At 43.9% G+C, this 23,338-nt stretch overlaps 1 protein-coding gene across 1 annotated transcript in view; it reads left to right on the forward strand.

Moving 5' to 3' along the window:
• MAP3K1 (mitogen-activated protein kinase kinase kinase 1) overlaps nt 1–23,338 on the forward strand; it is an 886,724-nt gene that overhangs the window by 419,628 nt on the left and 443,758 nt on the right. The window lies entirely within an intron of this gene.

Raw genomic sequence — 23,338 nt, forward strand, 5'->3', positions numbered from 1 at the left:
GTAGAGCAGCTGTTACTTGGTCTGTCATACGTAGACATGCTTGGTTAAAAGAACAAACCCTACCTGATCATGTTAAAGCAAAATTATTGGATGCACCTTTACAGCAGGATGTATTATTTGGTGTCAAAGCAGAAGAGGTTTTAAAGAAAATGGGTGATAAGGCAAAGTCTATGCAGACGGTCAAGGATTTTTTTACAGGTACAACCCCCTCGTTTCAGCAGAAATTGGCCAACAAAAAACTGGTCCTTTCCAGCTTCTGACAGATCACAGAGGGGCAAATACAGACACCCAAGGGGCAGAGGTCAGTCACAAGGCCCGTACAAACCTCGCCAATGGGGCACTGCTACCCAGAAAGGCGGAGAAGACAGGCCCCAAGCTAGTAGAAGACAAACACAATGACTCAACCCTCAAACTACCAAGCAAATCTCTCTTGGCAGCTCCCTTGGGAGGAAAATTAGCACTTTTTGCAGACAACTGGCACATCATCACAAAAGACAAATGGGTCCTAAACATTGTCTCACAAGGATACAGATTCCACTTTCATACCTTGCCAAGGATAAAAGGAATGCCAAACCTGCCACCAAATCAATGGGCTGAGGCACAAAAACAAATTACAGCTCTCATGGACATGAGAGCCATTCAGCAGGTACCTACACAGGAGCAAGGACAAGGATTTTACTCAAGACTCTTTCTAGTCCCAAGAAAGGACAAAGCATGGAGACCCATTCTGGATCTTTCAATTCTGAACACCTATCTGCAAGTACCAAAATTCAAGATGCTAACACTACAGCAGCTTCTTCCCATGCTGGGCAAGAATGCTTGGCTAGTAACGTTGGACCTCAAGGAGGCATACCTGCATGTCCATATCAGACAAAATTGCAGAAGATATCTCCGCTTCATTGCAGGTTCAACCCATTATCAATTCTCTGCACTGCCCTTTGGCTTATCTACTGCGCCCAGGGTCTTCACAAAATGCCTGGCACCAGTAATTGCATATTGCAGACAAAGAGGAATTCGAATATACCCATACCTGGACGACTGCCTTATTCAAGCAGAAAGCAAGGGCATTCTTTTAAAACATCTGGCATTTGTCAAACACCTTCTAAGTTGCCTAGGGTACACAGTAAACGAAAAGAAATCAAACTTAGTGCCCTCACAAAACATAATATTCCTGGGTGCCAGCTTGAATACAACGGCCCAGATGGCTTATCTCACGCCAGACAAGCAACAACAGCTGACTCAATACTTCAAAATAATGGCAACAAAGACCCAACTCCCTGCAAGAAAAATTCTGCAGGCCTTGGGATTCATGGCATCTTTCATACTACTACTACCATTTGCAAAACTGCATATGAGGAAATTACAATGGTACCTGAAAAGCGTATGGACTCAGCACAGTCACAGTTCATTCCCTGCCTTCAACAGGAGTTTCTGTGGTGGGCACAGGCATGTCACCTCAACAAGGGTCAGCCTTTCACCTTACCCACAACCAGGCAAACTATGACAACAGATGCATCGGACTATGCCTGGGGAGCACACATGGCAGGACAGTGCATTCAGGGCAAATGGACTACAGATCAAAGGCATCTGCATATCAATCAAAAAGAAATGCTAGCAGTACAGAATGCCCTAACAGCTTTCAAGGACCTCTTACACCCAGGACAACTAATAATAAAGACGGACAATACCACAGTAATGTGGTACATAAACTAGCAAGGGGGCACACATTCCTACCCTCTATGCAGGCAAGCAATGACCTTGTGGAACACAGCACTGTCTTACCAAGTTCAACTACAAGCACAATTCCTGCCAGGAAAGAAAAATGCATTGGCAGACAACCTAAGCAGAAACATCATGGATCCCCACGAGTGGAAACTAGATCCACAAGTATTTGCAATCATAACTCAGAAATGGGGATGCCCAGACATAGATCTGTTTGCCAACCCCCAAAACTACCAACTTCAAAAATTTGCTCAAGGACATTCCACCCACAAGCTTGGAAAGTGGACGCCCTCTCATTCAGTTGGAAAACATTTACAGTGTATGCCTTTCCTCCACTGCCTCTTCTAGCAAAGGTACTGCTGAAAGTCAGATTAGAGAGGCCACAAATGATACTCATTGCACCAGACTGACCACGCCAGCACTGGTATCCAATTCTAAGGAACATGGCCCACGGCCCACCATGGATTTTAACACAAATTCCTCACCTGCTCACCCAGCGAGACAATCAGATTCTACACAGCCAGCTCAAGACTTTAAACCTGGCTGCATGGAAAATTACCTAAACAACCAGCCAGCACCTCTATCCAAAGCTGTTATGGATGTCATTCTGGAGGCCAGGAGGCGCAGCACCAGGAAAACCTATTCAGACAAATGGAAAAGATTTTGCACCTGGAACCAGGCTAAAGGCGAAAATCCCCTTGATCCCAACATTCCTCAGATTCTACAATATTTAACTGAGATGTTGCACAGAGGACTTTCCTTTTCATCTATTAAGATCCACGCCTCCGCAATTTCAGCTCATTACAACACGGATCCTCCTTTATTTTCACATCCACTCCTAAGACAGTACCTCAGAGGGACTAAGAACATAAGACCGCCCAGGAGAGCACCAACACCTACTTGGGATCTCAACTTTGTTCTGGAAAAGCTTACACTGCTGCCCTTTGAACCAGCTTTTTTCAGCTGATTTAAAATTTCTTTCATGGAAAACTGCCCTGCTACTAGCAATAACTTCAGCTAGAAGAGTCTCAGAGCTACAGGCACTAATGGCAGTGGAGCCTTTCCTCATTTTTCATCAAGACAGAGTCTCTCTATGAACTAACCCACTTGGATAAAACTGAGGCTTTCAGAAAATCTGACCAGCTCTTTGTAGCCTATGCTGCAGGATCACAAGGAAAAGCTATCTCAAAAGAGACCATTTCAAAATGGATAGGACATTGCATATGTTTCTGCTACACGCATTATGGGAAACTGGTACCTGCTAACATTAGGTCCCACTCCACCAGGGCTACAGCTACATCAGCAGCCTTTCTCAGGGGGGTGCCAACCAAGGATATTCTGGAAGCTGCAACTTGGAGTTCAGTGCACACCTTCACCAAACAGTATCACTTACCTCTGTATTCTAAGACTAGAGATGGTTTTGCCACTGCAGTTTTGCAGGGCCTACTAGCTTCTTCTAACCCTGTTTAACTCCACCACCCATCCTTAGCTTTGGGATTCAACCCAAGTGTGATGACTGCAGCAGGGTAACACGATGAACATAGTACAGTTTTGTACTACCATAAATGTAGATGTTCGAGTGTTCACCCTGCTGCAGTCCAGGTTACCCTCCCTCCATCCCCTCCCCTCTGAACTAGCTGGACTTATCTATGCCATTCTATCCTATACAACCTCTGTGGTGTATTTGCTTGTGCCTGAAGGTATTGTTTTATTTTTATATGTACATTTTTATATAGCAATATAGATTTTGCCTACCTATTGGGGGCACCTGACATCTGGGGCAAGAAAAACTGAAGAAAATGGTGTCGGATGCCTCTTGTATACCCCTGGCGCACTGACGTCAGGGAAGAAGCGACAGCAACCGACGCCGGACCAAGACTTTGGATCTCAGGCCGACTGCAGGACCGCCTGACAGCAGGATAACCCGAGTGTGATGACTGCAGCAGGGTGAACACTCGAACATCTACATTTATGGTAGGTACAAAACTGTACTTTATGTGGTATATAAACAAGCAGGGGGGTACTCACTCATACCCCCTTTGCAGATTAGCCATGGCACTGTGGGACACAGCGTTAACTTACCAAATACATCTTCAAGCTCAATTCCTGCCAGGAAAACAAAATACTCTGCAAGACGATTTTAAGCAGAAACCTTATGGACCCTCATGAGTGGAAACTAGATCCACAAGTCTTCAGCATGATAAAGAAATGGGGGAGCCCAGACATAGATCTATTTGCCTCTCCTCAAAATTATCAATTGAAAAGATTCTGCACAAGGACTTATCGCAGACAAGCATGGAAAGTGGACGCCCTATCCTTCAGTTGGAAAAACCTATCAGTTTACGCCTTTCCTCCTTCTTCCCAGGGTCCTACTAAAAGTCAGACAACAGAAATCAAAGATGATGCTAATTACCTCCGACGGGTCCCGCCAATACTGGTACCCAATCCTAAGGAACTTGTCTCAATACCCAGCTTGGACCTTACCTCAAAGACCTCAACTGCTGTCCCAGCAAAACAATCAGATCCTGCACAATCAACTCCAGACACTTAACCTGGCAGCATGGCTGATCATGTAGTTATACAAACAACACCTCTCAGTAAAGCTGTGATGGATGTCATTTTGGAAGCCAGAAGCCCCAGTACCAGAAAATCTTATGCTGATAAATGGAAGAGAATGGAATCAAGCACAAGGGACTGATACATCAGTACCAAATATTCCTCTGATATTACAATACTTGACTGAGATGCATGACAAAGGCCTATCTTTCTAACCAGTTAAAATCCATGCTTCTACCATTTCGGCTTATTACAATACAGAGCCACCAATCTTTTCTCATCCTTTACTAAAGCAGTATCTTAGAGGAGCCAAAAATTTAAGGCCTCCTAGAAGATCACCAGTACCTGCATGGGACCTCAATTATGTGTTCGAAAAGCTCACCCTGCCTCCATTTGAACCAGCTGCTACTGCTGATATAAAGTTCTTATGGAAAACAGCTCTGCTACTAGCAATTACTTCAGCAAGAAGAGTGTCAGAGCTTCAGGCCCTCATGGCTGTGGAGCCTTTTATCATATTTTACCCAGACAGGGTGTCTCTGAGGACAAATCCTTCATTTATGCCTTAGGTGGTTTCCAGTGTGGCTCTTAACCAAACTCTTCATCTGACAACCTTTTATCCAAATCCACAGAACAAGGGGGAGAGAATTCTGCATTCCTTGGATGTACACAGACAGCTAAGATTCTACTTGAGCAGGACTAAAGCTCTAAGAAAAACTGAGCAATTACTAGTGACATATGCTGCAGGATCAGAAGGAAAGGCTATTTCAAAGCAGACTATTTCAAAGTGGATAAGCCACTGCATTCATTTCTGCTACTTGCACCATGGCAAACCTGTGCCCAAGGGCATTAGGTCTCATTCCACCACAGCTGCAGCTACTTCAGCAGCCTTTCTCATAGGAGTACCAACCAAAGACATTCTAGAGGCTGCTACTTGGAGTTCTGTTCACACCTTTACAAAGCATTATCATTTGCCTCTCTACTCTTAAAGGGCAGGCTTTGCCGCTGCAGTTCTGCAGGGCCTTATAGCCGCACCTAATGCTGTTTAGCTCCAGCCTTCCATGCATAGCTTTGGGATTCTACCCAAATGTAATGACTGCAACAGTGAAACACGAAGAACATAGTACATTTGTGTACACTTACCATAAATGTAGATGTTCGAGTGTATTTAATGTTGCAGTCCAGGTTACCCACCCGCCATCCCCCTTTCATTCTGGAGTTTATCTTTCCTTCTCTATCTTCTACAACCTATGTGGTATATTTGCTCGCAGATGAAGGTAAAGTTTATATTGATGCATGTATATATAATTTTTATATATATATATATATATATATATATATATATATTTGCTACCTTTTTGGGAGCACCTGACATCTGTAGCAAGAAAAACTAAAGAAAATGGCGTCGGCTGCTTGTTTTGTACCCCTGACGACCTGACGTCATGGAAGAGGAGACAGCAACCGACGCAGGACCCGGGACTTTGGAATTCGGGCCGACTGAGGGTAACCTGCCAGCAGATTATCCAAATGTAATGACTGCAACAGTGAATACACTTGAACATCTACATTTATGGTAAGTGTACACAACTGTACTTTTTCAGGATTAATTTAAGTCTTCTAAAGTATTCTTTATTAAGTTTTATTCGCATTTGTTCAGGTTTTATTGTTGATCTTTCATCAATTCCCAAATATTTATACACATTGTTTTGCTCAAGTTCTTTTACATCACATTCTTGTCCCAGACTGATGTTTTCCTGGTGCAGCAGTTTTCCTGCTTTAAATGTTGCTTTTGCACACTTATCAAGACCAGATGACATTCTTATATCATCTAAAAAAGTTTTGACAACCTGCAGCTGTGCTTTCGGTTCCTCATCTGATGAGCTATACAGTTTTAAATCTACAAAGAGAAGATGAGAAGTTTTCACACTTTATTTTTTAAGAACCAAATTGTAGTTGTAGCTGTTAAGTAAACAACTTAATGGGTTAATGGCAAGGCAGAATAGGAACGGTGACAGAGTTGCCCTGGAATATCCCCCTTTGAAATTTTATCCCTGGGATAATAATCTGTCCTTTATCAAGGCTTAATTGTGCTTTATTGTAGTCAGTCCTTGCCATACTTAAATTCTTCCCCCTTTTTACAGTTCTCCAGTATGATTTTATTTAACAACAAATGATCCTTTGTTCCACATGACTTTTGAGTTTTCGTCTAAATTACTATAAACCCTATCAGCATCAATTCCCATGTATAGTTTATACATCGTCGGAAGGCAAGTTATTGGTCTGTAATTTTTAGGGTAGCTTGCAGGTTCACTCTTAAGTAAGAGCATTGATGTTCTTCGTGTTTTACTGTTGCAGTCATCACATTTGGGTTATCATAGGTTCATAGGTTCATACTAGGCTATCTGCCCAAGGGCATTTATAAGCCTAGCCCATAGTTATGTGGCTTTCGCCACCCCTTTAGTTTGAATAAAAACTATGCCTATCATTTTTCTGTGCCTCTGTCAAGCAGTGACACTGAAGTAATCCCTGGGGTATATCTGCGATCTCCCATCCATTGGTCAAGATTCCTCTTGAACAAGGCCAGCAAGGTGCTCTGCCTCACATGTACCGGGATTTTGTTCCACAGCATAGGGAGTCTCTGGGTGATGAATCTGTCCCTCCAGCACGTTCTATTTATAACCGTGTCAAGGTTTAAGTCTCCGCCCTTGTGGTTCTGAGGGATCTAGATTTTTGAGGTGTAGCATATTCATCAAATCTGGGTTTGACATGGCCTTATGTGTCAGGCACAGGTCACCTCTGAGCAAGCGGTATGAGACTGAATAAAGCTGGAGTTCTTTCAGTCGGGCAGCATAAGACATATTTTTGAGACCCTTTATCCTTTTGGTGAGGAACTTTTGGGGCCTTTCAAGCTGCATCAGGTGTCTGGTCAGATACATTCGAGCGGGCATTGTACTCAATCATAGGTCTAATGAGTGATGAGTACAGGGGCGATGACCTCCCTTGATCTAGATGTGAATCCCTTCATGATCAGGTGGGCGATATAGAAGGTTTTCCTAACTACTTTAGCAACATGAGTGTCAAGCGAAGACTACTGTCAACTTGGGTCCCCAGATCCCTGATGACTTTTCTGTGCTCAGTGGATTGTCACCTATATGGTAGCTAGGGGTAACCTTGTTTTTCCCGAAGGGTATGACTATGCATTTTTGGCGTTTAACTTCAGGCCATGGCTCTGGCACCAGTTATCCGTTTCTGTGAGGCCCTTCTGGAGGATATCTGTGTCAGATGTGTTTTCGACTATGGCCCAGTTTGCAGTCATCTGCAAACTTTGTCAGCCATAACCCTCCTGTGTTTGCTTGTACTTCAGAAAAGTAGATGCCGAACAAGAGTGGACCCAGGACTGAGCCCTGTGGGACACCACTTGTGACAGGCTTTGAGTCTGACATGGCTCCAGCAACTCTGACCCTGTGGGTTCTGTCGCTTAGCCAGTTTGCAACCCATCTTGTGATGTATGGGTTTACATTCAAGCTGATGAGTTTTTCGATGATACCTGAGTGGGGTATTGTGTCGAAGGCCTTTGCCAGGTCGAGGTAGGCTGTATGGACTGCCTTTCCCTCATCAATGGCCTTGGTGACTGTCTCGAAAAAGTCAACCAAGTTTAAGAGGCAGGATCTGCCTTTGACAAAGCCAAACTGGGTTGGATCCAAAGTCTGCAAGTTCCCTATGTCTTTATTTATGAGTTCCATTATGATCCTCTCCATGGCTTTGCAGATAAGGCTTGTCAAGCTAATGGGGCGGTAATTTCCAGGGTCTGTGGAGGCACCGCCCTTATGAAGTGGGACCACAGTCACCGTGCGCCACTCCTTGGAGTGCGTATCCTGAGGTGAGGCTAAGATTAAACAGCTGTCCTAACTGTGGGTTTAATTCCTCGTTGAGTTCATGAAGCACACAGCCGGGGACACCATCCGGTCCCATGGATGCTGTGTTTTTTGCCTTAGTGAGGGCAGTTCTCACCTGGGCGTTGGAGATGTTTGGGGGGCTACAATACTCTGGAATAGATATCTCTCCTTTTGGGGGGGGGGCGGGGAGTTTGCACTGAACCTGTCAGCCAGTATGTTAGCAATGTGTGTAGGTTCAGTAATTTTCACATCATTTTGAACTAATTCTGAGCATATCTGGGAGTTTCCTCCTAGGTTTCTAACATAGCTAAAGAAGGCCTTATGATTAGTCCTTGGCGATTTTTCTCTCAAAATTTGCCTTGGATGATTTTATGAGAGCTCTTAGTTTTTTACTTATAATGATCAAAGGTGTCTTACCTTTCAAGGATTTTGCTCTATCTTGTAGTAGCTTCCTCCTTTTGTTGTAGAGCTTGTTTATGGCTGGGGTCCACCAGACTGGACGCTTGCCTTTGGTACAGAGAGTCTTAGTTTTGTTTGGGATTGCCTGATCCATGCAGTCCTGTAGGTGCTGGTAGAAGGCATTTGTAAGTGATTCAGCGGTTTGAGTAATGTTTACCACTGGCTCAGGGGCCTTAAAGGAGACCACACTAGTTTTAGAAGTGTGAAATCGGCTTTTGAGAAGTTTTCACTGCGGTCTTTTTTGTTTCAGGTGGGGATGGGATGAGGACCTCCAGCGAGATTAGTTTATGATCTGATCTCACCAGTGAGGGGTATACTTCCGGTGTTGAACATTTTGATCCCATGTTCGTGATGATGAGATCAAGTATGTTTTCACCTCTTGTGGGGATGATGACTAGTTGTTCCATGGCATTTGAGTTTATGAACTCCAGGAATCTTTGGGTTAGAGTGTTCGGGCTTGAGTAGTGTTCCCAGTCTATATTAGGGTAGTTGAAGTCACCTAGTATGATGGTGTTTGGAGATACATTTATCCCTCCAATGTTTTCAGGAAGGCCATGTGAGGTTCCTGAGTTTGAGAGGGTGGCCTGTAACATGCTACAAATTGCAGAGCAGTCTTGCCTATGGTTAATTGCACCTGGATGGTCTCCGATGCATCGTGCGTTGCCACCAACCTTGAGGTGTGGGTGTCCTTTATGAATATGGACACCCCTCCTTTCTTGGTGTTGTCCGGATTTTGGGGCGGGCATGATATGAGGTGAAACCTGTTAGTGCTGGGGTGCTCTCAGGAGCCTTGAACCAGGTTTCTGTCACAGCACAGACATCGATGTTCTCCATATTGAGAAGGGCCTCGAGTGCGTGCATCTTGAGATTGAGACTTCTGGCATTGAGCAGCATTACCCTTAGTTTTTTTCCTTTTGGTGTTCTAGGGTGGTAGGTTTAGAATTTGAGCCTTGCCTAAAAAGGCACTATGGGGTGGCAAGAGCCTTTGCCAATATCCGGAAGCCCAGGGTGACAGGTGCAAGCCGTCCCTTGCAACAGCGTGGCTTGTCCAGCATGTCATCCCAGGCAGACAGACATTGGATCCCCTTTGAATGACACCAGAATTTAAGCCAATTATTAAAGCTGATCATCTTATCACTGTATTGTGGCATCATTCTAGGTGAAGGTAGGATACTGCTCAAGGTCAGGGTCATACCTGCCTGGGCTACATAATCAGAGAGCTCCTCGGCGTCCCTTTTCATGTAGTCCAAGGAGGTGCGTCTCAGGTCGTTGACACCAGCGTGGACAATGACTGAGTCGCACTTGTACCTGCTGTTGAGAGACCTGAGTGCTTGCGTTATGTGGCGGATTCTAGCGCCCGACAGGCAGCTTACTGTGACCTTCTCCTTACTCAGTCTGGTGGCGGGCGTCAGTGTGCCTGACTATGGAATCACCAATGACAAGTGTGTCTGGCATTTTGTTTGGCCTTAAGGGCTGTGACTGTTTGACACTCTGACTGTGTGGTCTATGTGTTGCATGTGTTGGGTCGTGAGGTGGTAGTTGTTTGGGTGTCTGCTTTGGTGGCCTCTGCTGTTTTGGTAATTTTTGACCAGAGCCTCCGAGTATGTCTTTGTGTGAGTATGTGTATGATTTGAAGTTGTGATGGTACCATGTGTGACTGGATATGTATTGTGTGTGGTTGCCTTCTCCTCCTGTCTGGTCTTGCCAGTCCTATGTTGAGAGAGCTCAGCCTCCAGTTTGGCCGTATAGTTGCATCTCTCGCATGTATTTGTGTTTTGTGGGAGAAGGAGAGGATTGTCTGTGTACATGAGGCAATTGTAACATTGCCTCAATATTCCAGGTTCACCAGTTGAGCTGGAGAGGACACTAGCAACTGATCCCTCGACATACTAGAAGTAGTAGATAAAGAACTTTCAAAGGACTCGGGGAAGTGGGTTTTGGGCTGGTGGGGTACTATCTATAATAAGAGTGCTTTATCAAGGTGCAAGTACTGTAGGAGTAAGTGCTAGGCTTTACAGATAGAGAATAGTCTACTTGGGAATCAAGTAGAGATGAACTTTTCAGTTATAGGATATGCTGGTTAGATCAGCAGTACAGTTTAGCGTGTTTTATAGCAGGGGGCTGAAGGGAGCTAGGAATTGGCCCAAAACGACCAATGGACTACTAGTTTCTGGCTGAAACTTCACCAAATCGGACAAAAAGGCCGCTCAGTGCTTCCCACTCCCACTGGTAAGCAAAGAAACTTCCCTCCTTCCTAATAAGGCAATGGATCAGTAACAGGAAGTAAAAACAAAGCCCAGGGATCAGCAACTCTGAAACTGGACTACTCTAGTTCAGTAAAGTGGGAAAACAAGAGATTTTTTTGTTTTATTACAGGGATAAGGAAAAAAACAGACAGTAAATGCTATAAATGCTGTAAATCGGCTAGCACACTTTAGTGTGTAGCCTACAGAAACAATTTGCAGCAATTAGTAACTTAAAGTGCAATAAACAGTGTAAAATGCAGAAATCACTTAAAGTAGCAGTAAAACAGGCGAAATGCAGTCGCTAGCTTAATAACAGTGGGAAAGCCACAAAAATACTTATATCTGGTAGAAAGTCACTCTTTTAGCTCTCTGCTGCTTGGATCACTCTGCAGGCCACCACGAGGATCTGTGCAGAGTTGGTACAAGCTGGAAAACACGTGTTTAGCGTGTTTTATAGCAGGGGGCTGAAAGGAGCTAGGAATTGGCCCAAAACGACCAATAGACTACTGGTTTCTGGCTGAAACTTCACCAATTCGGACAAAAAGGCTGCTCAGTGCTTCCCACTCCCACTGGTAAGCAAAGAAACTTCCCTCCTTCCTAATAAGGCAATGGATCAGTAACAGGAACTAAAAACAAAGCCCAGGGATCAGCAACTCTGAAACTGGACTACTCTAGTTCAGTAAGGTGGGAAAACAAGAGATTTTTTTTTTTACAGAGACAAGGAAAAAAACAGACAGTAAATGCTATAAATGCTTTTAAGTGGCTAGCACACTTGAGTGCGTTAGCCTACAGGTAAAATTAAGCAACAAATAACTTTTTAAGAGTGCAAAACAGTTAATCAACACAAAAACAGTTTAAATAGAATGCAGAGCTGTATAAACAGGCTAAGATGCAGTCGCTAAGCAGTAAATATTCAAAAGCCAGAAAAAATACTTAAATCAGTTATAGCAAATACAGTTATAACAAATGCTCTGAAATATACTGTATATTTCCAATATGTTTGAGAAGGACAGTCAGAACACAAGAAGGTTCAGGCGAAGAAGAAAAAAAAGTTTTGTTTTACTTTTTGAAAAGGTAAAAAGGAGGAACAGAAGGCCTTATCAAATGTTCTCTCTGTATTAAGAAGAATGAGCTAATGACACTAGACTGGGAGGTGTGTCACAGTAGGGGCGGGCAACTGCAAAGCCACCAAGTATAAGAGCAAGACACCAACAGGGAGGGGCAACAGGGAGGGAGGGTGGGACAGAATAGCCTAAGACAACAAGCTATGAAAGTTTTTAAACAGAAAAAGATTTCTGAAGATTCTGAATAGACAAAGTGCTTTATATATATTAAATTATAAAAACAGTAATCTGTTAAAATAATCAAAAAATACTTATATTTTGTAGCTCAGTTGCGGTCAAACAACTTCTCCAGCCTGCACCAAAGACCAGAAACACAACTTTTTTTTACAAGAACACAAAAGAACCAGCCCCACTAGCCAAGAGATAATTACACAGAGTAAATGTTTCAGTTTATACAATAGCCTAAGACAACAAGCTATGAAAGTTTTTAAACAGAAAAAGATTTCTGAAGATTCTGAATAGACAAAGTGCTTTATATATATTAAATTATAAAACAGTAATCTGTTAAAATAATCAAAACTACTTATATTTTGTAGCTCAGTTGCGGTCAAACAACTTCTCCAGCCTGCACCAAAGACCAGAAACACAACTTTTTTTTTTACAAGAACACAAAAGAACCAGCCCCACTAGCCAAGAGATAATTACACAGAGTAAATGTTTCAGTTTATACAATAGCCTAAGACAACAAGCTATGAAAGTTTTTAAACAGAAAAAGATTTCTGAAGATTCTGAATAGACAAAGTGCTTTATATATATTAAATTATAAAACAGTAATCTGTTAAAATAATCAAAGAATACTTATATTTTGTAGCTCAGTTGCGGTCAAACAACTTCTCCAGCCTGCACCAAAGACCAGAAACACAACTTTTTTTTTACAAGAACACAAAAGAACCAGCCCCACTAGCCAAGAGATAATTACACAGAGTAAATGTTTCAGTTTATACAATAGCCTAAGACAACAAGCTATGAAAGTTTTTAAACAGAAAAAGATTTCTGAAGATTCTGAATAGACAAAGTGCTTTATATATATTAAATTATAAAACAGTAATCTGTTAAAATATTCACAAAATACTTATATTTTGTAGCTCAGTTGCGCTCAAACAACTTCTCCAGCCTGCACCAAAGACCAGAAACACAACTTTTTTTTACAAGAACACAAAAGAACCAGCCCCCACTAGCCAAGAGATAATTACACAGAGTAAATGTTTCAGTTTATACAATAGCCTAAGACAACAAGCTATGAAAGTTTTTAAACAGAAAAAGATTTCTGAAGATTCTGAATAGACAAAGTGCTTTATATATATTAAATTATAAAAACAGTAATCTGTTAAAATAATCAAAAAATACTTATATTTTGTAGCTCAGTTGCGGTCAAACAACTTCTCCAGCCTGCATCTTCCTACCATGTGGACCCCTCTGCCTGCAGGTAGCCCTCAGCCGGCCTGAATACCAGAGTCTTGGATTCCTGTGTCGGATGCTTTCTCTTCTTCCATGACGTCAGGTCGTCAGGGGTATAAAACATGCAGCCGATGCCATTACATCAGTCTTTCTTACCGTGCGGTGCCGGAAGCAGAAGCAGTTTGCAAGCGCCGGTCGGCCGACTTCTGAAATTTTCGTTTTCGAGTTTCAGAACCGAAGTCTTCTAAAAAAGATAAGTACCTCGTTGGGGGTCTTTTTTCTTGCTCTAACCAATGTCAATAAAAGTTAACAATTGTCTTACCTCTGGAAAGCAAATACCTCATAAAGATTTTCATTCGTACTGCATTCCTTGCTTCGGCACAGACCACGACATCCCTCGCTGTCGGTTTTGTGCCTTGTTCAACCCCCAAACTATTCGTCGTTGGGCTATATTTTCAGCAAATTATTTTGGTACTCTGTATCCGTACTGCAGAATGGCTTCAGTAAGCCATGCGACTACCGAGCTTCTGAAAAAACGTAAGGATAAAGACAGAGACAGACTGCATAGGTCCAAAACTGCTGACAACGCTTCCGTTAAGCTAGTCGTCAGTCCGCCGGTACTCAGTGAGGTGCTTTTGCAGCCCCTGATACCCGCTATTTCAGGTTCGCAAGCCTCTACTGAGACCCATTCAGAGTCCGGTATGCCGCAAGATGCTTCTTCGACTGTGGAACCTGCGGATGTCTCTACCTTGGTCGGGTCCGGAGCCGCTGTGCAGGCACCGGCTTCTGAGGGTGTTTTCAGGCCTACAGACTTGCATGTTAAACCGACGCCATCTTCTTCATCCAGCCTAAAACTCACATCACGCCTAGAAAACCGATGTCCAAACCGCATGGTCAGGCCCATATGCCTAAAAAACAAATGCTTAGAATGGCTGAAGACCTTATTACCGTAATTAGGGGAAGCCAGCCTTTCCCCTCCAAGAGACCTAGAACTGATTTTCCATCTGATTCTTCTGATCAGGAGTCTGATATTTCTGTTTCTTTTGATTACCAGGATTTGCCCTTATCTACCTATGAGGATTCTGATGGAGAGGATTCCATTCCCTCTGCTTCCCCTCCAGAAGATTTTTCTTTTGGTGAAACCTTGCATACTGTTAGAAGCATTTCTGCTGGGAAAGCCAGGATTATTCTAACTCCAAAAAGAGGCTTAGGGAATTCTTACTCCTTCCTCATCACAGGCCTTTAGCTATCCCTCCTGTTCTGGACATTGTAGATGATGCTTTCTTGGAATCTAGCCTTTCCCCAGACACTTTACCCCCAGTTCCCAGAAAACCTGACCGGTATTACAGAGTACCTGACTCTCACAAGTTCCTCTTCAAGAATCCTACTGTGGATCCAGAGACCATTTCCCAAGGACCAAAGGGCATTAAGGCTACCGCTGCCAAAAATCCTACCCCTTCTGATAGAGATTCTGGAGCCTTGGCCAGATGGGGTAAGAAGGTATACACTTCTGCTGCTTTGGCCATTAGGGCTTTAAATTGCCAGTTTCATATGTTAAAGTACCAGCAGCATATTATGGGACTACTTAAACAGAAAATTATTTTTGATTCCTGACTGTGCTGAACACAAAGAATTACAGGATTTAATGCATTCTGCAGAACAAGTTGGTAAACATACTTTGCAATGTGGTTTTGACTCTTTAGAAGCATCTTGCAGGGCTGCTGTCACTGGTCTGTACTTAGAAGGCGTGCTTGGCTTAAGGAGCAAAACTTGCCAGATCATGTTAAAGCTAAATTACTGGATGCGTTACAGCCTCCCAGATTTAGTAGGCATAGTTCTTCAAAGAATTGGTCCTTTCCAGTCTCTTCCAGGCCCTCTCAGTCCAAACCCAGGAACACCAGACCACCTGGGTTACAGTCTCAGGCTGCACACAGGCCTAAGCAGTGGGGGGTTTCCACTTCCAAAGCAGGGAGTAGTAAGGCACCCCCTACAGAAAAATGGCGCTATGATTTAACCGTAACTCTTCCAAGCCCTGCTCAACTGCCAGCTCCCTTAGCAGGAAAGCTCGCCCTGCATGCAAAAAACTAGGAACTCATTACCCAGGACAAATGGGTTTTGAATATAGTTTCCCAAGGATACAGATTCCACTTCCACAACCTACCAACCCCAAACAGTTGGCCAGACCTACCCCCAAATCAGTGGGCAGAGGCTCAACAGCAGGTTCTATCTCTTCTAAGTATCAGGGCTATTCAACCTGTCCCAGCAGAAGAAAGGGGACAAGGTTTTTATTCAAGACTTTTCCTGGTACCCAGAAAAGACAGCTCCTGGCGTCCTATCCTGGACCTCTCTATTCTAAACACCTTTTTGGTAATCCCAAAATTCAAAATGTTAACACTTCAACAACTGCTTCCTGTGCTAGGCAAAGTTGCCTGGTTGGCAACCTTAGATTTAAAGGAAGCTTACCTGCACATTCCAATAAGGGAATCTTGCAGGAAATACCTATGCTTCAGGGCAGGCTCCATGCACTATCAGATGTTCTTCGTGTTTCACTGTTGCAGTCATCACATTTGGGTTATCTGCTTGCAGTAGCCCTCAGTCGGCCTGACTATCAAAGTCTTGGGTCCTGCGTTGATTGCTGTCTCATCTTCCGTGATGTCAGGTAGTCAGGGGTATAAAGCACGTAGCCGCTGCCATTACGCCAGTCTTTCTTCCTGTGAAGTGCCCGAAGCAGAAGCAGTTCAAAAGTGCCGGTCGGCCGACTCCTGAAATTTTCGTTTTTGAGTTTCAGAGCCGAAGTCTTCAACTAAAGCTAAGTACCCTGTTGGGGAAACTTTTTCTTGCTCTAAACCGATGTTAGTAAAAGTCAATAATTGTATTTCTTGTGGAAAGCAAATAACTCATAAAGATTTTCATTCGTGCTGTATTCCTTGCCTAGGCCCTGACCACGACGTATCTCATTGTCGGATTTGTGCCTTATTTAAACCACGAACTATTCGTTGTTGGTATATTTTCGCTTCTAAATATTTTGGTACTCTGTTCAGTTATCCAGATATGTCTTCGGTAAGCCACCTGACTACTGACATTCCGAAAAAACGCAAAGATAAAGACAGAGACAGTCCGCCTAGGTCCAAAGCTGCCGACGATGCTTCTCCTAAGCTAGTCGCCAGTTCGCCAGTACTCAGTGAGGCGCTTTCGCAGCCCCTGATACCTGCTACTTTAGATTCACAGGCGTCTGCTGAGACCCATTCGGAGTCGGGTATGCCGCGAGATGCTTCAACTGTGGAACCTGCGGATGTCTGTACCTTGGATGGGTCCGCAGCCGCTGTGCAGGCACTGGCTTCTGAGGGTGTATTCAGGCTTACTGACTTGCATGTTAAACCGACGCCATCTTCTTCTTCAAGGCCTAAAACTCGAACAATGCCTAGAAAACTGACGCCCAGACTGCATGGTCAGGCCTCTATGCCTAAAAAAACAAATGATGATAATGGCTGAAGACCTTATTACTTTAATCAGGGGAAGCCAACCTTCCCCCTCTAAGAGACCTAGGACTGAATTTGCTTATGATACTTCTAACCAGGATTCTGAAATTTCTATTTCCTCTGATGACCAGGATTTACCCTTATCTACCTAAGAGGATTTTTCTTTTGGTGAAACCTTGCATACTCTTAGGGAGCGTTTTCACTGGGAAAGCCAGGATTACTCTGATTCTAAAAAGAGGCTTAGGGTTTTCTTTCTCCTGCCCCAACACAGGCCTCTTTAGCTATCCCTCCTGTGCTAGACATTGTTGATGATGCCTTTTTGGATTCTAGCTTGGCCCTTGACTCTCTACCTTCTGCTCCCAGAAAGCCTGATAGATATTACAGGGTTCCTGAAACTCACAAGTTCCTTTTTAAAAATTCTACTGTGGATCCTGAGACCATTTCACAGGGACCCAAGGGCATTAAGGCTACTACTGCCAAAAAGCCTACCCCCTCTGATAGAGATTCCAGGGCCCTGGATAAATGGGGTAAGAAGGTATACATCTCTGCAACCTTGGCCATCAGGGCCTTAAATTGCCGGTTTCGTATGTTAAAGTGTCAGCAGCATATTATTGGACTGCCTAAACAGAAAATGATGTTGATTCCCGATTGTGCTGAAAATAAGGATTTATACGATCTAATGCATTCTGCTGAACAGGTTGGAAAACATACTTTGCAATGTGGTTTTGATTCACTAGAGGCATCTGGCAGGACTGCTGTCACCGGGTCTGTACTTAGAAGGCATGCTTGGCTTAAGGAGCAATCTTTGCCAGATCATGTTAAAACTAAATTGCTGGATGCTCCCTTAAATCAGGACCGCCTGTTTGGCAACAAAGCAGAAGCAGTTCTTAAAAATATGGAGAAAAAAGCTAAATCTATGCAAACTGTTTTCTTGCAAGTACAACCTCCAAGATTTAGTAGGCATTGGCCCTCAAAATATTGGTCCTTTCCTGCCTCTTCCAGGCCTCCTCAGTTCAAACCCAGAAGCAGCAGAACACGCAGGCTTCAGTCCCAGGGTACGCACAGGACTAAGCAGTGGGGGGCTCCCACTTACAAATCAGGGAGTAGTAAGACTCCCCCTATGTTCTTCGTGTTTCACTGTTGCAGTCATTACATTTGGGTAATCTGCTGGCAGGTTGCCCTCAGTCGGCCTGAATAACAAAGTCTTGGGTCCTGCGTCGGTAGCTGTCTCCTCTTCCATGACGTCAGGTCATCAGGGGTATAAAACATGTAGCCAACGCAATTTTAATCAGTCTTTCTTGCCGTGCGGTGCCCGAAGCAGAAGCAGTTCGCAAGTGCCGGTCGGCCGACTCCTGAAATTTTTGTATTCGAGTTTCAGAACCAAAGTCTTCAAACTAAAGTTAAGTACCCCGTTGGGGAAACTTTTCCTTGCTCCTGACCGATGTCAGTAAAAGTTAATAATTGCATTACTTGTGGGAAGCAAATACTTCATAAGGATTTTCATTTGTACTGTCTTCCTTGCCCTGATCACAACGTGGCTTGCTGTCGGTTTTGTGCTAAATTTAACCAACACACTATTAAGCGTCGGTATATTTTTGCTTCTAAATATTTTGGTTCAAGATTTAACTACCCTGAATTGTCATTGGCTAGCAGTCCGACTATCGGAGTTCACAAAAAAACGCAAGGAAAAAGAGACCATCGAGGTCCAAAACCGACAACGGAGCTTCTCCTAAGCCGGTCGCCGGTACTCAGTGAGGCGCTTTCGCAGCCCCTGATACCCGCTACTTTTGAGTCGCAGGCCTCTACCGAGACCCATTCAGAGTCCGGTATGCCACGAGAATCTCAGAGTATTGAACCCGCGGATGTCTCTCCCTTGAATGGGTCTAGGCACTAGCTTCTGAGGGTATTTTCAGGTCTCAACATTTTTATATTAAACCAACGCCAGCAACAAAAACAAGGTCAAAACCAACTTCTATGTCTAAAAAAACGACGCATGAGCCACGTGCTCAGGTCCCTATGCCTAAAAAACAGATGATCAAAATGGCTGAGGATTTAATTACCTTGATCAGGGGTTCCCAACCCCCCCCCCCTTCTAAGACGCCTAGGCAAGGCACTGATTATGAATCTTCAGATCAGGTTTCCATTTCCTCTGATTCCTCTTCTGATCAGGAATTTTCTATTCCACCCCATGAGGATTCGGATGCAGAGGAATCCATCCCATCTGCATCTCCTCTTGAAGATTACTCTTTTGGAGAGACTTTGCATACTTTAAAGGAACATTTTCACTGGGTGAGTCAGGACTTCTCTGAATCAAAAAAAGAGGCTTAGGGATTTCCTTCTTCTTTCTCAGCATAGGCCTTTGGCAATACCTCCTATATTAGACATTGTTGATGTGTTCTCGGAATCAAGCATGGCTCCTGATTCCCTGCCTCCGGCTCCTAGTAAACCAGACAGATATTACAGGGTTCCTGACTCCCACAAATTTCTTTTCAAAAATCCTGCTGCTGATCCTGAGACTATTTCTCAGGGTCCCAAGGGTGTTAAGGCTTCTACAGCCATAAATCCTACCCCTTCTGATAGAGATTCCAGGGCGCTGGATAGATGGGGTAAGACGGTTTATACGTCTACAACCTTGGCAATCAGGGCTTTAAACTGCCAGTTTCATATGCTTAAATATCAACAGCATGTTATGGGGTTACTGAAACAGAAAATGATGTTGATTTCTGATTGTGTGGAAAATAGAGTTACAGGATTTATTGCATTCAGCAGAACAGGTTGGAAAGCATACTTTGCAATGTGGTTTTGATTCCTTGGAGGCCTCTTGCAGGGCCGTTGTTACTGAATCTGTGATGAGAAGCAAATCTGCCTGATCATGTTAAAGCTAAATTGTTGGATGCCCCTTTGCAGCATGATACTCTGTTTGGTAGTAAGGCAGAAGAGGTTTTAAAGAAAATGGAGGACAAAGCTAAATTTATGCAAACTGTAAAAGATTTCTTGCAAGTGCAGCCACCCAGGTTAAGTAGGCACTGGCCTACTAAAAATTGGTCCTTTCCTGTGTCCAACAGAGCCACTTAGGGCAAACCCAGGTGCTCAAAAGGCTCCAGATATCAACCACAGGGTTCTTACAGGTCAAAGCAATGGGGTGCCTCCACCTCCAAATCTGGAGGAAACAAAGGACACCCCTACAGTAAGCAGTCTCAATGACTTTCCTCTACCATCTCCAAGCACTTATATTTTGGCAGCCCCCTTGTGGGGAAAACTAGCACTTCATGCTTAAAATTGGCAGTTAATTACCCAGGACAAGCGGGTATTAAACATAGTATCCCAGGGGTACAGATTTAATTTCCATACTTTGCCAATTCCAAACAAATGGCCGGATCTGTCACAAAACCAGTGGGCAGAGACCCAGAAACAAGTCATGTCCCCCATGGATATGGGGGCTATTCAACCTGTACCAGAAAAGGAAAAAGGACAAGGATTTTATTCAAGACTTTTCCTGGTACCCAGAAAAGACAATTCATGGCATCCAGTACTGGACGTATCGATTTTGAACACATACTTGGACATTCCAAAATTCAAAATGCTGACTTTACAGCAGCTACTGCCTATGCTAGGCAAGAATGCTTGGTTAGTAACTCTAGACTTGAGGCATACCTGCATATCCCAATAAGGGAATCATGCAGAAGATACCTCCGCTTCAAAGCAGGTTTTTTGCATTACCAATAATCTGCACTGCCATTTGGCTTATCAACTGCGCCCAGGGTCTTTACAAAGCGTCTGGCACCAGTAATTGCATTCTGCAGACAAAGAAACATCCAAATTTATCCTTATCTGGACGATTGTCTCATTCAAGCAGAGGACAAAGGACACTCTTCTTCAACATCTGGCGTTTGTAAAAAGGCTTCTAGCATGCCTGGGTACACCATAAATGAAAAGAAATCACAACTGGTACCCTCTCAAATAATTACATTCCTGGGTGCAAGCTTGAATACAACTGCCCAGATGGCTTACCTCACGCCAGACAAAGGCAATTGACAACATACTTCAAACGAATGGCAATAAAAACATAGTTATCTGCAAGACAAATTCTGCAGGCTTTGGGGTTCATGGCATCCTGCATTCTATTAATTCCATATGCGAGACTGCATATGAGGAAACTTTATGGAGTCAACATTGTCACAGTCTGGAAACAATGATTCCTCTCATTCCCTGCCTGCAACAGGAGTTTCTTTGTTGGGCAGAGACATGTCAGCAAAACAAGTGACTGTCATTTACTCTACCCCCTGCCACCCAAACCCTAACTACAGACGCGTCAGACTATGCTAGGGAGGCCCACTTGGCAGGGAGATACATTCAGGGCAAATGGAGCCCAAACCAAATGCATCTGCATATCACCCAGAAAGAAATGCTAGCTGATGTTCTTCGTGTTTCACTGTTGCAGTCATTACATTTGGGTAATCCTGCTGGCAGGTTGCACTCAGTCAGCCTGAATTCCAAAATCTTGGGTCCTGCTTCGGCCGCTGTCGCCCCTTCCCTGACGTCGGGTCGTCAGAGTATAAAAGAAGCAGCCGACGCCATTTTCTTCAGTCTTTCTTGCCGCGCAGTGCGCAAAGCAGAAGCAGTTCACAAGTGCCGGTCGGCCGACTCCTGAGATTTTCGTGTTCGAGTTTCAGACCCAAAGTCTTCAATAACGCTAAGTACCTCATTGGGGAAACTTTTTTCTTGCTCTAGACCGATGTCAGAAAAAGTTAATAATTGTATTTCTTGTGGAAAGCAAATGCCTCATAAGGACTTTCATTCTTACTGCATTCCTTGCCTAGGCCCTGATCACCTTTCTGGTTGTCGGTTTTGTGCTAGATTTAACCAACGCACTATTAAGCGTCGGCATGAGTTTGCTTTAAACTGTTTTGGACGCCAGCTTAATTATCCAGAAATGTCGCCGGATAGCCATCCGACTACCGGAGTTCACAAAAAACGCAAAGAAAAGGAAAGAGGCAAACAACCAAGGTCCAAAACTGACAACGAAGCTTCTCCTAAGCCAGTCGCCAGTTCTCAGTGAGGTGCTTTCGCAGCCCCTGACGCCCGCTACTTTAGAGTCGCAGGCTGCTACCGACTCCCATGTGAAGTCGGCTATGCCGCTGGAAACTCAAGGTATTGGAGTTTCGGACACTATTCCCTCAGATGGGTCCGGAGCCGCTGAGCAGGCACTGGCTTCTGAGGGTTTATTCAGACCTAAACATCTTTACATTAAACCAACTTCATCTTCAAAGGCAAAGACTAAAGCACCTTCTAAAGCAAAGAAACAAACTCAAGAGCCACGTGGACGGGCCTCTATGCCCAAAAAACAGATGCTCAAAATGGCCGAAGACTTGATTACCTTGATCAAGGGTTCCCATCCCCCTCCTGATAAGAGGCCTAGGCAAGAGACTATGAATCTTCAGATCAGGTTTCTATTTCTTCTGATTCCTCTTCTGATCAGGAATATTCTCTTCCCCCCTATGAGGATTCTGATGCTGAAGAATCTATACCTTCAGCTTCTCCTCCAGAGGACTATTCTTTTGGGGAAACCTTGCATACCATGAGGGAGCATTTCCACTGGGAGATCCAAGATTTTTTCAGAATCTAAAAAGAGGCTCAGGGATTTCCTTTTACTACCTCAACACAGGCCTCTAGCCATTCCACCTGTGTTAGACATTGTAGATGATGTGATTTTGGAGTCTAGTCTGACCCCTGACTCCTTACCTCCAGCTCCTGTTAAGCCTGACGGATATTACAGGGTTCCTGACTCTCATAAATTCCTTTTTAAAAACCCTGCTGCTGACCCAGAAACTATTTCACAGGGTCCCAAAGGAGTTAAGGCTTCCGCTGCAAAAAACCCTACCCCCTCTGACAGGGATTCTAGGGCACTGGATAGATGGAGAAAAAAGGTTTGCACATCTGCTACCTTGGCTATACGGGTCTTAAACTGTCAGTGTCATATGCTCAAATATCAGCAACATGTCTTGGCATTGCTTAAACAGAAAATGTTGTTAAACTCTGAATGTGCAGAAAACAAGGAAATGCAGGATTTATTGCATGCAGCTGAACAAGTTGGAAAGCATACTTTGCAATGTGGTTTTGATTCTTTGGAGGCCTCCTGTAGGGCCGCAGTTATGGGTTCTGTAATTAGGAGTCATGCTTGGTTAAAGGAACAAAATCTGCCTGATCATGTCAAAGTTAAATTATTAGATGCACCTTTTCAGCATGATACTTTGTTTGGTGCCAAGGCAGAAGAGGTGTTAAAGAAAATGGAGGACAAAGCTAAATCTATGCAAACTGCCAGATTTTTTACAAGTACAACCACCTAGGTTTAGTAGATACTGGCCTACAAAGAATTGGTCCTTTCCTGTGTCAGACAGACCTCAAAGGGGCAGATCCAGACACCCTAGACGCAGATCCCAGGCGCAAGGTTCATACAGGTC

This window comes from Protopterus annectens, chromosome 2.part2, assembly GCF_019279795.1.
Source record: "Protopterus annectens isolate FY-2018-M chromosome 2.part2, PAN1.0, whole genome shotgun sequence".
Taxonomy (NCBI): domain Eukaryota; kingdom Metazoa; phylum Chordata; order Ceratodontiformes; family Protopteridae; genus Protopterus; species Protopterus annectens.